This window comes from Lissotriton vulgaris, chromosome 8 (genome assembly GCF_964263255.1).
Source record: "Lissotriton vulgaris chromosome 8, aLisVul1.2, whole genome shotgun sequence".
Lineage (NCBI taxonomy): Eukaryota > Metazoa > Chordata > Amphibia > Caudata > Salamandridae > Lissotriton > Lissotriton vulgaris.
Genome location: NC_141696.1, coordinates 973,879,091 through 973,895,553, shown reverse-complemented (window position 1 = coordinate 973,895,553; position 16,463 = coordinate 973,879,091).

Sequence of the window (16,463 nt, the reverse complement as noted above, 5' to 3'; positions counted from 1 at the left end):
GGAGCGGCGTTGGTGGATTGCTCCCGATCCCTGCCTGGACCCAACATGGCGGCCGCCCGTTACCAGCCCGGGCTTAACAACAACGACGAGGAGCGGAGCCTGTTGCGTCCTGCCGGGGGAGAGTCTGACGGGAGCTGGGCACCCGAGCGGTATGTAGGGCTCCTACCGCGCCAAATTCCCCCCCCCCCCCCCCGCCACCCGCCGAGACTCTGCGGTTACACCCGAAAGGGGCCGGTGATTGACGGCGGCGCCCTCTGCTAACGACGGCGCTGCCTCAAGACTATCCTCACCTACCTGCTCCGGGGGGCCATGCATCCATTCTCCGCAACAGACGGGCCTGGGCCCGAGGGCAGAAATGTGCCCCCCCCCTCACTGACCATGCTGCTTCGCGCAAACGGTGCCTGACTCCAAGATGGCGCCCTTGGGGACACGCTTCCGATGACCGGCGGACACAGGCTCCAGGGACATGAACGCATGCCAGGGGAAACCTTTGCTTCAAACTTTGCTGCTTTCCATCTCTGCCTGGGCGCCGGGGGTCCTTCTCCCCTGACCCTCCTCTGGTCTCCGGATTGAACTCCCCTGCCCAGCTCCTCTTGAACGATGAGGCTGCGACTTTGCTGCGGACTGCCTGTCCCCCCCTGGACCTGCTGGCTATGCCAGCCCTCTTTCTGAACCTTCGGACTCGGACCTTCGCGCTCCCCGCCATTATCTCTATATGACGTGCCTCTTCTACTAACTTTTTCTTCCGCCATTTTAGTGATCTCTCACTGTCCTTTTGACTTTCCTACTGTCTCTCTTATTGCCTTTGACCAGTATAGGCCTAGAGTATATCCATTTGTATCTCCTCCTCGTGTGATTCTATCTCTTTTACATTTGCAATTTTTTTTTCTTTTCTATTTGCACCTTTTTGTAACGCGTGTAATCCTAAGTCAGCTGAAATTCCAGGAGCCTAGTCCCGACAGCTCGACGACTTTCGGAGGGCTGGATGAGGTCCCCCGCTACACGGCGGAGGAGGGCACTGGACATCGAATGCTGTCTTATGTAAAGCGCTCTGATAACCTAATCGGTTCAAGATCCTGAAATGTGCAACGTAACTGATTCTATGTAAACTGCTGTGACAACATGTAACGGAACTGGTGCTATGTAAAGCGCTCTGATAACCTTATCGGTTCAAGTTCGCGCTATAGAAAACTCTAAAAATAAATAAAATAAAACAGACAGAGAGCTGCCTTCTCAGCAGCTCCCTGTCTATGAAATCAATGCCGACTCCCGCAGGATGCGAGGGGCTGGTGGGGACCGCAGGGGGCCTTGGAGCTCCACCTGCGGTCCCTTATAAATCTCAATGGGTATCCTGGGTGATACAAGGGCATCTAAATGGAGTACAGGCCTGGGGGATGGGGACCCCGGGGTCGTAATTATCCCAGAGATGGGGCTGAGTTCCCCGAGGCATAAATCAGCCCAGATAAGGGGGGTTACACAGCCCCCTTTCCTAAGCAGCAAAACAAAAGAAACAAAATGCCCAGCAACTCGCTCAAGGCCCCACCCCCCTTTCTCCGCCATTCGGCAAGCACACCTTCTGGTCATACAGACACTCACACACTCTCAGTCACCCATAGAGATACTCACACACCTACTCACTCACCCATAGAGTCGATCACACAACCACTTTCTCACCCATACAGTTACACACACAACTACTCACTTGCTCATTCAGATACTACAGATACTCACTGACCTATACAGTCCCTGACATAAGCACACACTTACCCATACAGCCATTCTAACAATTGCTCACTCAAACATACAGACACTCATTTACTCTAACACTCATCTATACTTCCTTTCACATATGCAGGTACTCACTATAGACTACTGAGCGATCTACTCACTCACCGACACGGCCATACTCACACTTAGTCACCCATATGCCCCTCACACATGTACTCACTAACGCATACAGCCATTGACTCACCCACTCACCCATCCATACAGGCAGTTACACACACCCTCACCCACCCACAGACACACAGTCACTCATACACCCATACAGCCATTTACATGCTAACTAACACACTGAGTCAGACATTCACACAACCAGTCACTCACCCATACATTCACAGAGACACATAATCACTCACTTAAACAGTCAGTTATGCACCCACTGAGTTATCCATACAGGCACTCACACACCCACTGATTCACCAATACACCGTGGTTTATATATTTAGCACTCACAAACATTTTTTAAAAACTTGCAGTCACTAGATGATATCATCAGTGATTGAATCAGTGATGTCACTGACGATATTATGAGTGATGTAATACATGAGGTCATGAGCAATGCATAGCGGGGGCATGAGTTATGGTTAGCTCACTACCCAAAATGGCTGAATTCCACTGTTTTGTACTAACAAAACCTGAGCCTAACTATAACGTCCTTGTTATGCACTAGTTTGAAGTGGAGCATCCCCTACGGGGAGTTGATCCATGCTCAAAATCATTTTAGTAGTGATAAATTGTACAGGAAGGAAAAGGCACAATTCTAGAAAGATTTGAAGAACGTGGTCATCCCAGGAAGGTATTTGTGAGGTTTGTGGGGTATTATGTGGTATGGTTGTGCGACCTTACCATATAATATATCAACGAAGCTGTCATGGGTCCAGTCAGACCCCTTTTATAAAACCTTTATCTCAGCTCTGGGTAGCTGTGGATTCAAGTCGCAAGGCTTAAACAAAGAAACTAGTGCAAAGCATTTAGAAGCACCAAAATAAGAAAGTCATGCAATAAGAAAGAAATTCAACGTCAATTAATAAAATTTGATAATATTTTTACACATTTTTAGACATCAAGGTGAGCAAAATCCACCAGAGGGTTCAGAAGACATAGATTTTGAATAGTTTGAAAGAGTTTTGTGTGCTACTCCGGCCTGTATAGAGTGACCAATTCTGGTAGGAAGATTTTCAGAGGGGCATCTAGAGAGTATTTGGACAGTTACCTTGTCACCAAAGCAGTCTCAAGTCCAGTTCTCACTTTACATCAAGACCACCATAAACGTCAATGGAGTGGTCCTGACGCTGGTGATGCAGAATGCAGAAAAGATGTTCTGGATGCTGGGCAACCAAAGGCGGTGTCCTTGTGGCTATTCCTTTGTTCACAGGTAAGGTAGAGAGACTTTGGTCACAGGAGTTGGTGTCCCTCAAAGTCCTCAGTAGAAGTCCGGCTCGGCTGGGCTACCAATCTCCATACACAGTGGGTACAACTGTTACCTTTGCTGAGGGCTGTTGTCCATCTTTGGTCATCAAAGTCTAGCAGACTTGGGAGCAGCTTTTAGCCATTGATGATCAGTCTCTTGGGTCACCCAGCAGAGCTCAGTTGTGAATCGAAAGTATGTGGATACTGACTTTCTGGAGTGGGCTTCTTCAGCTTAGATGGCCCTTGTGTTGGTTCCAGGGGGTCAGCCGACTGACCCCTGGAGCTGCTATTTTTGTCTCAGTCTTGAGAGTGGCTTTTCCATGAGCCAAAAGCTACAGGCAGGGTTCTCTCTTTGCTAGTCTAAGGTGCGGCAGGTGCAGTCCAGCAGTCAGTGAAGCTTCTCAAGCCATGTCCAGGGATCAGCAGAGCAGTCCTTCTTAGGCCCTTTCTCCAGTTCCATCATGATATGGGGTTTAGGGTATCAGGGGTGGCATATTTATGCCCAGAAAGTGCCCAGGGTGGATGACGTGGTCTGTAGCCAATGGGCTACCAGGATCTCTAAATCCTGTGATGACCCCCGGCTGTGTATGGCATTTAGCAACCCCAGGGTGCACTAATCTGCCCACTCTCAAGATGTCTGAACCCTTCCTTGGACGCTTGGAGCTTGGTATCTCATCTTAAAGGTGTGGCTACCTGGGTGCTACATGCCCACAGGAAAACCAATGTGGCCACTGGTTTCCCCTCTGTGTTCCCATTGCCAGCTTGTCTACCCGAACTAAGGCACAACCCTTCATGAGTGTGATTGCCATTTATCCACCAAAGGCTGCATCATCTTTGATGGTTGCCTTCCAGTCCAACACCATGAGTGGCTTTCTGCAAATAGGAGGTAACACATCTTCCCATAGTAGGCTTTTATTGTTCGTGACCTTTGGAGTCGTTCACACTAAACCTCATGGGGACAGAAGACTGTCTGCTGGCCAGCAACTGTTAGGCAATAGAAGTCATCATCTCCCCTGATTTATGCAGAATCATTGTCATGTCTGCTATTTGACACAGAGTCATCTGACCTTAACCTTCTAGGAACACTGAAAGTGGCAATTCATTTGACTAATGACATAGATTTAACACCTGATGTGACATTAGTCTGGGACAAGTGTCTACTTTTCACCATGTCAAGGTCAAATAAGAGTAAATACAGACATATAGCTGAAATAGTGTAGTCTGAATTGATGTCCATTTATGTTAAATGTTCACAAGGAACATCTGGGACCCACACCTAGATGCTCATAATCTATGTTAAACATTCCTACATTTCAATTTCTGATAAGATTTAGTATTCTAGTACTGCCACTTGATGAAAGAGGCCCTTCTCCAAGATTATCACATAAGATTCTGCCAGAGATAGTCCCACCTACTGCTAGCCAACTTTCCAGATGCTGCATCATACCGTAAGCAGATAAAGCAGAGTCCTGGAGGAAGACTGCTACAGCAGCGTGTGTTTGCCCTTTTCAGGGAACACTGTCTTCATGCCTCCACTGATAAAGACAGCTTTTGCTGTCAACAAGGTATACAGTGCTCCTCTTATGCCTAAGAAACTGTAGACTCCAAGTTGCTTTACATTCCATACTCTCTTAGTGTAGCACATAGAAGTTGATGTAAGTGTGTTACGTTCTGGATGACATTTTAACCATGTCAGAAATTGTCGTTTTATTCGCGCCTTTTACAACGTGTCTTCTTGCTGTTTATACCATATTCTGTGTCATTGTTATAGAAATACTGCTAAACAGGTTATTCCTGGGGTAATACTTTTACTTAATAGTATTCATTCATCTTAGTGCAGTGTGTGTGTGTTATTTTGAATAACGAAATAGGTTTGCTACTGTTAACCACAATGCTCTTGATCCCTTCATAGGGATTGTTAGTAACCCAAAAGCAATAACTCTCTTTCAGTAATACAGTAGTGTTCTGCGAGGCTACAATAATCTGTTTTTGACATTCATCATTGGTGCATTGAACTAAATTTACCTGTGTCACCCATAATGGGAAAGCCAGCCTTATAGAACTATGCCAAAGTCATAGTTTATGCAACACTACTTAATAATATACAGCTCCCTGCCTTAGGGCTCCATAGGCCTTACTTAGGGGAAACGCATATATTGTTAAGGTAAGTAGGGACTTTTCCATTGGTTTAAATGGCAAAGTCGAACTAGCAGCTTTAAAGCTGCTCTTCAAGGCTGCCATGGCAGGCTGGGAGCCATTCTGTATTTTGTCACCACAGGGTGGAACAATCAGTGCTGCAGCACTAGGTGGTACACTATGTCTTATATACCCTGGGTACCCTTAGTAGCATATACTAGGGACTTATAAGTAAGCCAGCCTATGCCAATTGGGGGTAGACAATTCAACATTCATATTGTAATGGGTTAGAGCACTGGCACTGAGGTCTGGTTGGCAGGCCTCAGTGCACTCTCAGTTTCAAAAACCATCAGCATTAGCCCAAAGCCTTTGAAGCGATCATGCAAAAAGAGGCATTTCCTTACAGTGTTGCAATAAGCCAATGACAAAGTCAAAAAGAAAACATGTGATGAGATATTGTTTAGAGACTACAAGCAACTGAATGATAATCAGATCAGATTCCTTCCTGGGTTTCAACAGCCAGTCAAACAAAATATTTCCCCAATAAAGCAATTGTGTAAAGCAAAAAGGCAACTTGTATAATTACAGCATTGTGCCTGGGAGAAAATTCTTCTAATTTTGAGATTACCACCAGTTTTTGCCTGACTGTTATTTTGGTTTTATGAACTCTGCAAACTGGGGTGCTGCTGTAAAGTCCCCAGTGTATGTGTTCTGACCCTTACGGTATTGGGTTATAAGCCAACTGGCGTATTTAACTTACCATTAAGGCTTTAATAAATGGGCCAGAAAAATATACAGAAGGCATGAAAAGTTAAATGTCAAATGTGGATTGTAGCTCATCTTGTGCCATCTACTAGGCTGACAAGGAAAAATATGGCTTCTGGCCTAAGTGTGCAGCCTGACTGCTGCAGCTTTAAAACCTCCAGGAGAGCCTGTAAAAATAATGTACCTTTTCCCCCAACAGGTTTGGCCTACCAGCATTTATAAGGGGAATGCTGTGAAGGAGTGATAATTAACACACAACTCGCAGTTCTGATTCCTTTGCAAACATGCATTTGGCAATCGATCGAAATGTAACCCTGCACTTGTAATCAGGGCTGAAGTAGTAAACTTACATGTGTGGTGATCTCCCCATAGAATAAATCGGATAGGTGAAGATTTCCACCCGTAGGTACGTGATTGCATTTTGCAGCAACTAAGTAGTACTAATGTATTTCTAATTGTCCCATTGTGCTGGGTGCTACCAGTTTTAGGCTGAGGATTGGTGGAAACTGCCATTTAATGTTCCTGAAGGTTTCCAAGGGGGATAATATTCAGCCTACATGGTCCAAGTCCCAGGATCCATCTGAACTGGTATCCTTTACATGCCAGTGGGAGGCTGGGAATCTTTGGTAGTTTGCTGTCCTCATAAACATGACTGATGCGGATATCTGTCATTGCTGCAGTCGTCTCCTCTCTCTAAATCTCTGTGCCTCAAAAAGATTGTAGATAGCAGAACCTTAATTATCCAAATGATACAACGGCGGACCTCCTATGCCGCACCTCGCGCCAGTTCCAATAAATAAGTTTGCCGTGCAAACCACCCCAGCGCCTGCCCTTGTATGACGTCACAGTGCTCCAGATCAGAAACAATTTTGACAAATTGGGGTGCGCAGCTCAAGAAGTCCAATAGGCAGATATTGAGAAAAGTAACTTCTTTATTCCAAATTTTTTAAGATCAATGGTTGTCTGAAAGACGAATCCGTCTAACACGATAGAAGCCCTACTGAGAAAAGCCTTGGGGCAAGTATAATCTCTATGTCCACTTAATATCCGAAGCAATTTCCAATAATTCATATCCTCTATCGTGTTATATGGATCCGTCTTTCAGACAACCATTGGTTTTTTGGACTGTTATAACAGGCTTACATAGGAACACACCGTCTCTTTTGAGAAGGTTATGCCAACTGTTCAGAATCAAGTACTATTACTGAAGGTTGTTGGTACTTTGGAGATTTTCACTTTGTAAATATTTTTGCCCTGATGAAGTTCCCAATATGGGAATGAAACACGTGGGCTGGAGTTTCTATATCTTATAACATTTGGAATAAAGAAGTTACTTTTCTATCAATATCTGCCTATTGGACTTCTTGAGCTGCGCACCCCCATTTGCCAAAATAGATAGCAGAACCTCTTGTAGTATACTTTGTAGAGATTGTGATATTACAGTGGTAAAGGTAAATGTACTGCAACCAATCTGAATTCAACAACTTCATCCCTGGTATTGATAGGACGCAAGTAAATGCTAGAATAAGCCCTTACCCAACCATGGATTTGTATGGTACGTAATGGGGATGTAAGAAGGGTGTAGATGAAGTCTAGCAAGAGTCGGAACCAGATGGGACCTGTTTGGTCTTCATTTAGAGAATGATAGAAAATCAAATCATGAAAAGAATTAGATTTTGATTAAAAATTAGAGCATGCACATTTTTTCCTATGATACCACATGAAGTTCCTCCCTATGCAGAATTATTTCAGATGTGGCAGATCTGAAAATAACTGCTTTTGTGTATGTTTAGTAGTCAAATTCGACAGTCTGACACAGTATTTTTGGCATATGATTACGCACTGAACTAGATTCTGACAGAAATTAAGGTTAGCATCACATAAAGACTCATTCGCCATCTTATACCCATTAAGACACTGGGTACTGCCATTACTGTATTGCAATTGCATTTATATAGCACTCACTACCCCTTATGAGGCATTGAAGCGCTTTATAAGGGGTAGCACGCTGCTCCAGAACCTAAGTTAGTAGTTAGTCTAGTTATTGTTATTGATTAGTGCTGGTTACTGGTATTAGTCTTGAGCGCTCATGCAGACCCTTCCATGCATTTTATCCAGTTTATTTGTTGACATATTGTTCTGCTGAAGTAATTGCTGTCAGCACACTTGATCACGAAGATTTACTGCATGCGGTTATTATGAATACTGCTTTCACAGTAACACAGTTTGTACATCAAGCTATTAAATTCAGGATTCGTTTTTTCCTCTAATTGATGCCATTATACTAAGTAGAATGAGCAAAATATCATCTGCGCCTTCAGCTCTCATTGGGCAGAAGAAATGTGCCTGATGACTAGCACAAACAAAACTAAAACCAAGCCCAGGCAATTGAATAAAAGGGCAGTCTTTCAGGGCACTGAAAGCAGGAACAATAGAAATCTACAGGACACACGTCAAGTAAACGAACAGCCACGAATGAAATCATAGACCCCAAACAGGACAGGCCTGAAGAATGCCTGCATAATTTGACATCATTGCGGTCCTACAGACTAATTGAAGTCAAGGTTTTGTTGTAGATTTTGTGTTTTTGTGGCTATTTGCATTACCATACAGTTGGTAGTGCGAAGAAAGCTGAGACCACAGAGATACTTTAACTCCAACCTGGTGGCGAGCCTCTGACATCCTAAGAAGCATGTCTTCAGGTCTTAATACGTTGGTGTAGGTGGTTAAAACAGCTTCAAGAAAACTGAGTGTAGTTATCTAACTCCACTGCTCCGAAACAGACTTTTCTTGAGAGGTTTACTAATTCAGGTCCAATATAAGCAGTCTGGCTTTAATCTGGTAACATGTCAAACACTGGCATGCACAGATGTTTTTGCACAATTGTACCACATTAAATCCAAGCCTATCGACTTTTCAGTTGAACCTTTATTACTGAGAATACACACAATGAGCCCTATTCTCAAACTACTTCATCTAGTATGGAAAGTAGTACTACAAGGGTACCAATAACATACTACAAAATGCAATTAAAAAAAACTAGGGTCGAACAACTGCTTCTCATATCTTTTCTGTTTGTAGATCCCTACCACGGTGGAAGTTCTTTTTTTTTAGATCAAATGTATTTTATTGAGTTCCACAAGGCGACATCATACAAACTTTAGACAAAATGAGCAAAGTTGCTGCACCCGACCCCCGGACAGAGCTGTACTCCACCATATATCCGTTTAGCGCGGGGTGACCAGGTGTCCATGTATGCTCGCATGGTGGGAGACAAACCCCGCTGTGTCCACAAGAACTCTTTTCCACCAACCTCCCCGGGACCCCCCCCCCCAACCTACCCCAACTGTATCCTACCCTCAACCCCCACAACCCCCCCCCCCGCTCGGTGTGTTCCTCGTGGCGCCCGGAGGTGACCATTCGGGGCGCTAGCTAAACCTTTTGTTCCACTCTGTACGTCTCGTCACGGAATTCCTCCGCCAGTTTCAGAACCCTGAGGTATTTCGGGCATGTGAGCTCTGTGAATTCTTGAGAGAGCAGAGATATGAGTGGCTGCCACACTTCTCTAAACGTTTCCGCTGTCTGTGTGAGCGAGGCCTGTATCCTCTCCATCCCCATGACATACCACAACCTGTGTAGCCACCCCGCGTGTGTAGGCTTCCTCTCGGTTCCCCATAGCGACAGGATATGTTGGGATGCTGCCCCCATCGCCAGTCCCATCTGTCTCCCCCTTATTGACTTGAGAGGGAACGTTAGACTGTTGGGGAGTCCCAGAATCGCATAAGCAGGGAAGCGTGGAATGTCTGTGTCAAAGTGGGTGTCTATGTCATTAAGCACAACCTCCTAATAATCCTGCACCGCGATGCATTCCCACAGAATGTGTAGCATGGTCCCTGTGTGTCCACATCCCCTCCAGCATTTGGGGTCTTTGCTCGGGTTCCCCTGGTGTAGGCGTGCTGGTGTCAAATGCCAATAATAGGCGATATTCACTGCCGCCTCTCTGCTAGCTGTATTTCTAGCCGTGTGGTGAGCCCGGTAGTAGATGTCATGCCATTCTTTATCTGAAAGCGTGCGCCCTAGTTCCCTCTCCCAATGTCTCTGCCCGGCTGATCTTTCTGTCGGGGGGGGCGGGGACAGCATCAGATACAGTTCAGTGATGGACCGTGAGCCTGACTTTTTGGTCATGATCCACCGCTCGTAGGGGGTAAGAGGTCGGCTGGCCAGAGGCGCCACGTCTGCGTGCGTCAGCCAGTGTCTAAGCTGGAAGTACTGGTATTGGAGTGGTTTATCAAGTGTGTAGTCCGCCGTCACTATGTCCCAAGTCAAAAAGCTGTCCGTATCAAACAAGTGGCCTGCGGAACGGCATTCAGACTGTCGCCACTGGGGGAACGAGCCCGGAGCCCGTCCCGGGGGGAACGCCGGGTTATCAAGCAGAGGCGTCATGGGGGAGGGAAAGGTCGTCAGACCCTTCGGGACCGCGGTTGCGTCCCACACTTGTAGGAGAGTCCTGGTGATAGGGGATTTCTTGAGGTACGGCGGTCTGTCGGGTCGTGCCAGGAAGGGAACTTTCCAAAGGGGCAGGCCCGCCATAGCCCTATCCTGGAACAACCAGTGCTTTTCCGAAGTCGGCCTGGACCACTCCAGAAGGAATCTGAGCTGTGTCGCCTGGAAGTAGCGTCGCAAGTCCGGAACGCCCAGGCCCCCCTCGGCCGTTGTCCTCGTGACCTGGTCGCGCCGCAGCCTGGACCTCTTATTAGCCCAAACATAGTGGTTCAGGGTGTCCTGCAATTTCTTCAGCATCCCCAGTGGGGGGGTGACCGGGATAGTCTGAAACACGTATAGGATCTTGGGCAAAAGGGACATTTTGACGGCTGGCACTCGTCCCAGCCACGAGATCGGCTGTTGTTTCCACCTCGCTATGTCCCCCTGGGCGCGTGACAGGAGTTTAGTGTAATTGAGGTCAACCGTCTGGGCTGTCGCTGGCGTCAGGTCAATCCCCAGGTACTGTATCGTGGTGCTGACCTCGAGCCCCCCTATGCGCAACGAGTCTCTGTTGGCTGGCCGGGTGTTGCTGCCCAGCGGAAGGACAACGGACTTTTGTATATTCATTTTGAAGCCCGACACCTCTCCGAACCCGTTCATTTCGGACAGGAAGGCTGGTAAGGAGACCCTCGGACTATCCACCGTGACAAGGATGTCGTCCTCGTAGAGGCTCATGGTCTGCTCCACACCTCCGAACCGGATCCCAGTGATGGAGTTATTGTCCCGAACCCGCTGGGCAAACGGCTCAATATAGAGAGCAAACAGGAGCGGCGAGAGCGGGCAGCCCTGCCGCGTGCCTCTTTGGATGTCGAATGGCTTGGAGCTAACCCCATTTACTTTGATAGTTGCCCTTGGGGACGTGTAGCAGCCCGCCACCCATGAGCGGAAGCGTGGACCCACGCCGAATTTCGTCAGCGTGTGTTCCAAGAATCTCCAATCAACTCTGTCGAACGCCTTCTCGGCGTCCACAGAGAGTAGTGCTGCATCAGAGGCGTTGAAGTTAGCTTTATCTATGACATGCATTATGCGCTTGGTGTTGTCTGCGCACTGCCGGGAGGGGACAAAGCCCGCCTGGTCCGGTTCGATTATGCCTGGTAGGCAAGGGCCCAGACGGGAGGCCAAAATGCCCGTGAAGAGCTTAAGGTCAAGGTTGAGGAGCGATATCGGCCTGTATGCCGCACAGCGCGAAGGGTCCTTGCCCGGTTTCGGCAGGACAATGACCTCTGCCTCCAGCATCTCCTTCGCGATCGGGCCTGGGCCCCCGAACAAGTTAAATAGTTTTGTGAGGACCGGCGCCAGGAGAGGGCAAAAGGACTTGTAGAAGCCCGCGGAGAAGCCGTCTGGGCCTGGGGCTTTCAAGGGCTTGAGACGGGCAATGGCCGATATTACTTCTTCCAGTCGGAACGGGGCGTCCAGCGCTTTGGAGTTTGTTTCAGTAAGAGTGGTGACGTCCATAGTCTCCAGGTAGGCCCTCCCCGCCTCATTCCCCCCGGCCTGGTCTGTAGCATATAGCTGTGCATAGAAGGCACGAAATGCCTCCGCTATGCAATCGTCCTCCCGTACCTCGCGGTCGTCGTCTCCGTGTATGACAGGGATCTGGGAACGGACGGTTTTAGCTTTAAGCTTGCTGGCCAGCAGGCGGCCTGTCTTGTCTCCCCCTACGTAGTACGTGTGGCGGAGGCGGAGCGCTGCATATTCTGCCCTGTCTAGGTCTAGACCCGCCAATTGTGCCCTGGCCGCTTTCAATTTGCGCCATATCCGTGGGGCGCCCGTCCGGCAGTGGACCCGCTCGAGCTCCAACACCTGCGCCTCTAGTTCCCGCCTCCGTTCCTTACGCTCCTTATTGTCCGTTGCCGCGATCGCTATGATTTCGCCCCTAATGACCACCTTGAGCGCCCCCCACAGTGTCACCTGGGCCACCTCCCCCGTGTCATTATGATCCAGGTAATTAGTGATGCATTGGGACAATTGTTGTATCACTCCCTTGCGGGAGAGTAGACTTTCCCTGAGTCGCCATCTGCCCCTGTGTGGAGGTGTGCGAGGAACTGTCAGCTGGAGGACCACCGCGTCGTGTTCTGAAAGCGCCACCGGTGTTACGTCAATGTCCTGAATCAGTGGGATCATGTCTGTGGAACCTAGGAAGTGGTCTATCCTGGCGTACGTGTGAATAAAAGGTGTATCCTGGGGTGTTGTGATGCAAGTCCTGCCAGACGTCGACCAGCCCCCTGTCCCTTAGCCACTGCCTCCCTGTCGCCGACAGCGCCCCTGTGTCCCCAAACCGCTTTCCGGATCTATCCATCTCGTTGTCCATGACCAAGTTTATGTCCCCCCCCTACCAGTACTAGCCTCCCATCTCCCGACAGTGCTTCCGACAGCGCCCCCCTCAAAAAGGCCTCCTACTTAGTGTTAGGTGCGTAGATCGACCCTAGCGTGAAGGAAGAAGGGCCTATATGTATTGTGTGTGCCAGCAGTCTGCCCTTGATCTCTGCCACCCTGCTCCCCACCCGCCCTCTAAAATGCCTGGCTACCAGTATAGCTACTCCCGCTTTTTTCTCAGTGGTCGTGGAGTAAAATTGGTGAGGGAAGGCTCTGGCTTTCATGCGGTGCAAGTCTTTCGCTAACAGGTGCGTTTCCCGTGACAAACAAATCTCCGCCTCGAAGCGCTCGAGGAATGAAAGAACTGCTCTTCTTTTGATAGGGTTGTTAAGTCCCTTCACATTAAGGGAGAGGATACGAATGCTGTCAGCAGCCATGAGTATGTGAGCGTCCTGCCTGCCCTGTATTCAGCTCCGGGCCACCTCTCCCCGGGGCGCCTGCCGCTAGTCTGGGTTGCACACACCGAGTTCCCTTCCCCTTGCCGCCCCAACCCCAACTCCCCCCCCAACCTTCGCCCTCGACCCCCCCCCCCAAACAGGTGAACATAGTCCCAGGCCAATCATTAGACAGTCTAGGCCTGTGGTAAATCAGTCAATGTATGGGTGTGTGGCAGTGGCGGCTCTCGGCCCCCCGCCCTCCCCCCCGATCAGGAGTCAAAACTTAGCTGATGACGACCTCCGCTGGGGACGACTCATGAGTCGGCGCCGGTGTCCTTAGATACGACTTGGATCGCCGCAGCTCGTTCCTGGGCTACAGTGTCCGGGTTAGGATTGAGTGTCTTCCCCCGCTGCCTGTCTCGGCGCACTTTCTGCCAACCGTCCCCCGTCGTCTTAGGGGAGCCAGATGCGGTCCCAGAGGAACGGCCGTCGTCCATGTCGTCCTGGTGCGGTTCCTCGTGGGGGATTCCTAATATGGCACATGTGTCCTGTAAGGAGCGCAGCTGGTGCAGGGCGCCATTCCACTTAAAGACGAGACGGAAAGGGTGCCCCCAAGTGTAGGGGACCCCCTCCTTACTTAGGAAGGCGGTGGCAACCCTGAATGCCCTTCTTTTCTGTAAGGTAGTCGCCACCAGATCCTGAAAAAGTTCCACATTGTGGTCTTGAAAACGGAGGGGCTGCTTGCGTCGCGCTTCCCTCAGTATACGCTCCTTTAGGGGGTAATCCGGCAGGAAGGCCAGGATATCCGGCGGGGGGCCTTGGGCCCGGCGGGCTGGGCCCACCCGATGAGCTCTGTCAATGCGAATCACAAAGTCGTCCTCCTCCCCCAGCACCATCCGGAAGAGCGCTTGTAGGTACCCTGCCATGTCGTCTCCTTCTGCCTTGGGCGGCACGTTCCAGACTCGAATGGTATTCCGCCTGGAGCGGTTCTCCAGGTCCTCAGTATGGGTCTGGAGGTCCATCTGCTGGTCATGGAGGCGGACTATCTCTTGCCGGAGGAGTTCTATTTCTTCGCTTCTGGCTTGACCGGAGAGCTCGCTGGCAGCCACTCTTTCCCCCAGATCATCGACATCTCTCCGGAGCTCTTTGTATTCCCCGGTCATTTCCTGCCGGAAGGTTTGGATGTCCTCCTTCAGGGAGGTGAAGAGGGCCTCCATGAACGCCTTAGTCGCCGGTGTCTCGCCTTCTGTGTGGTCCTTCCCCTTGGGGGGGGCCCCGAGGTCGGCTTGTCTGGGCTTTTGTCGCTCTTGGGGGGTCCCTTGGTCAGCATCTCAGAGATGTTGCGGTTCCCTTTGCGGTTGCTGGCCACCATGCCGATCCCAGCCCCGGCTGCAGGCCTCAGTGAAGTCTTCGTCCTGGAGGTGACTGCAGAGCCTCGGGGTGCTCGAGCTGTGTGAGGGAAGGGAACGCCTGTGCGCGACCGGCGCCTCGGTTCCACGCCGTGTCAGACTCCGTGTCCCTGGTACCTCTGCCAATGGCCTTCGTGCTGCAGCCCCCTCCTGTGCGCTGTGCAGGTTGTGACACAGGTGGCCGATTACCCGGCTCCCGCCTGCCTGCCCGGGCCCTCTCCACCAAGGGCCCGCCGCCCCCGCTGCCCAACGCCTCCTCGTGCCCTCCCAGAGGCTCTGCTGTGGCCTGCCCTAGTGCCTTGGGCGTCCCTGATCCGGGCCTCTGCGGTGCCCTGCCCGGCCCCCGGTGTTCCTGCTTGCTGGGATGAGCCGATAGCTCCACCGCTGGCCGTGGCCCCAGTCCTGTGCGGTTTTACCGGCAGTCTGCTCTCCACCCCGGGGGGGTCTCCGCCTCCTCTCCACCCCGCGGGGCTGGTCTCCGGTGCGGGGGGGGGGGGCGGCCGCTCTGTATGGGGCCTAAGGAGGCCGCCTGTCGTGGGGTGCGCCCCTCTTGCCAGTGGTGAGGGGGGGCTTCGGGTCGTACCCCCAGCTACTCCCCGGCCCTCCTCCGTTCGCCTCTCACTCCTCGCCCAGGTTGTCCAGGCCCAGCCTGGGCCACGTTCGCTACCGTCGCGTGGCGGGGGTGTCTTCCCAACCGACCCCCCGCCGTGATGTGCACCAGTAGTCGCCGCTGCCAGTTGGGCCTTGCACTGTGCTGTGGCCCGGTTGCCCCGGCCGCCAAGACGTCCAAGCCGCGTCTCCCTCAGCCAGGCCCAAGCCGGGGCCTCGCGTAGGTCTGGTGGCCGGCGGACCCGGCACTACACAGTCCGCCACTTGTCTGCCGGACTCACCTTCTGTTGTTGCTGGTCGTCGCTCTCTGGCCTCAGTGGGTGCCTCAGGAACCTCCGACTCCCCTTCTCCTGTGACCTCGATGCTGCGGGGAGGGCCACCCCGGGCCGCTAGACACCGGCACCTGTGCTGTTGCGTTTCGCGCCTAACGGCGGCGGCAGGGTGTCCCCGTGCCGCGGCGCCTCTCGCCTTCTCTGAGCCCCGGTACTGGCTCCTGCGCTACCGCTGCTGGAGAGGACCCTGTCCACTCACGGTGGCTGGCTTGGACTGGGCAGAGGTCCGCCAAAATCCCTGACGGGGGATCGGGCACCGGGAGCCGCCGCGGAACACGTCCTACCAAGCCGCCATTATAGCCACGCCCCCTCACGGTGGAAGTTCTTTAACTAGCACCTCATAGGAACTAATGAAAAGTTAATTACATTAGTTCAACAATTATATTATCTATCTATCTATCTATATAATCTATCTATCTATCTATCTATCTATCTATCTATCTATCTATCTATCTATCTATCTATCTATCTATCTATCTATCTATCTATCTATCTATCTATCTGTCTGTCTGTCTGTCTGTCTGTCTGTCTGTCTGTCTGTCTGTCTGTCTATCAATCTGTCTAGCTGTCTACCTATCTATCTTTTTATACAAGACGATACACTTTCCGGCTTAGATTGCCAAATAAATTATGCAAATAGGAAGCCAGGAACTCCGGGTAGTTCCCAAGTTTAGGCGGAGAGCAGCTCCTATATTTTAAGCATCCTAGAACAGTGACACTCTGAA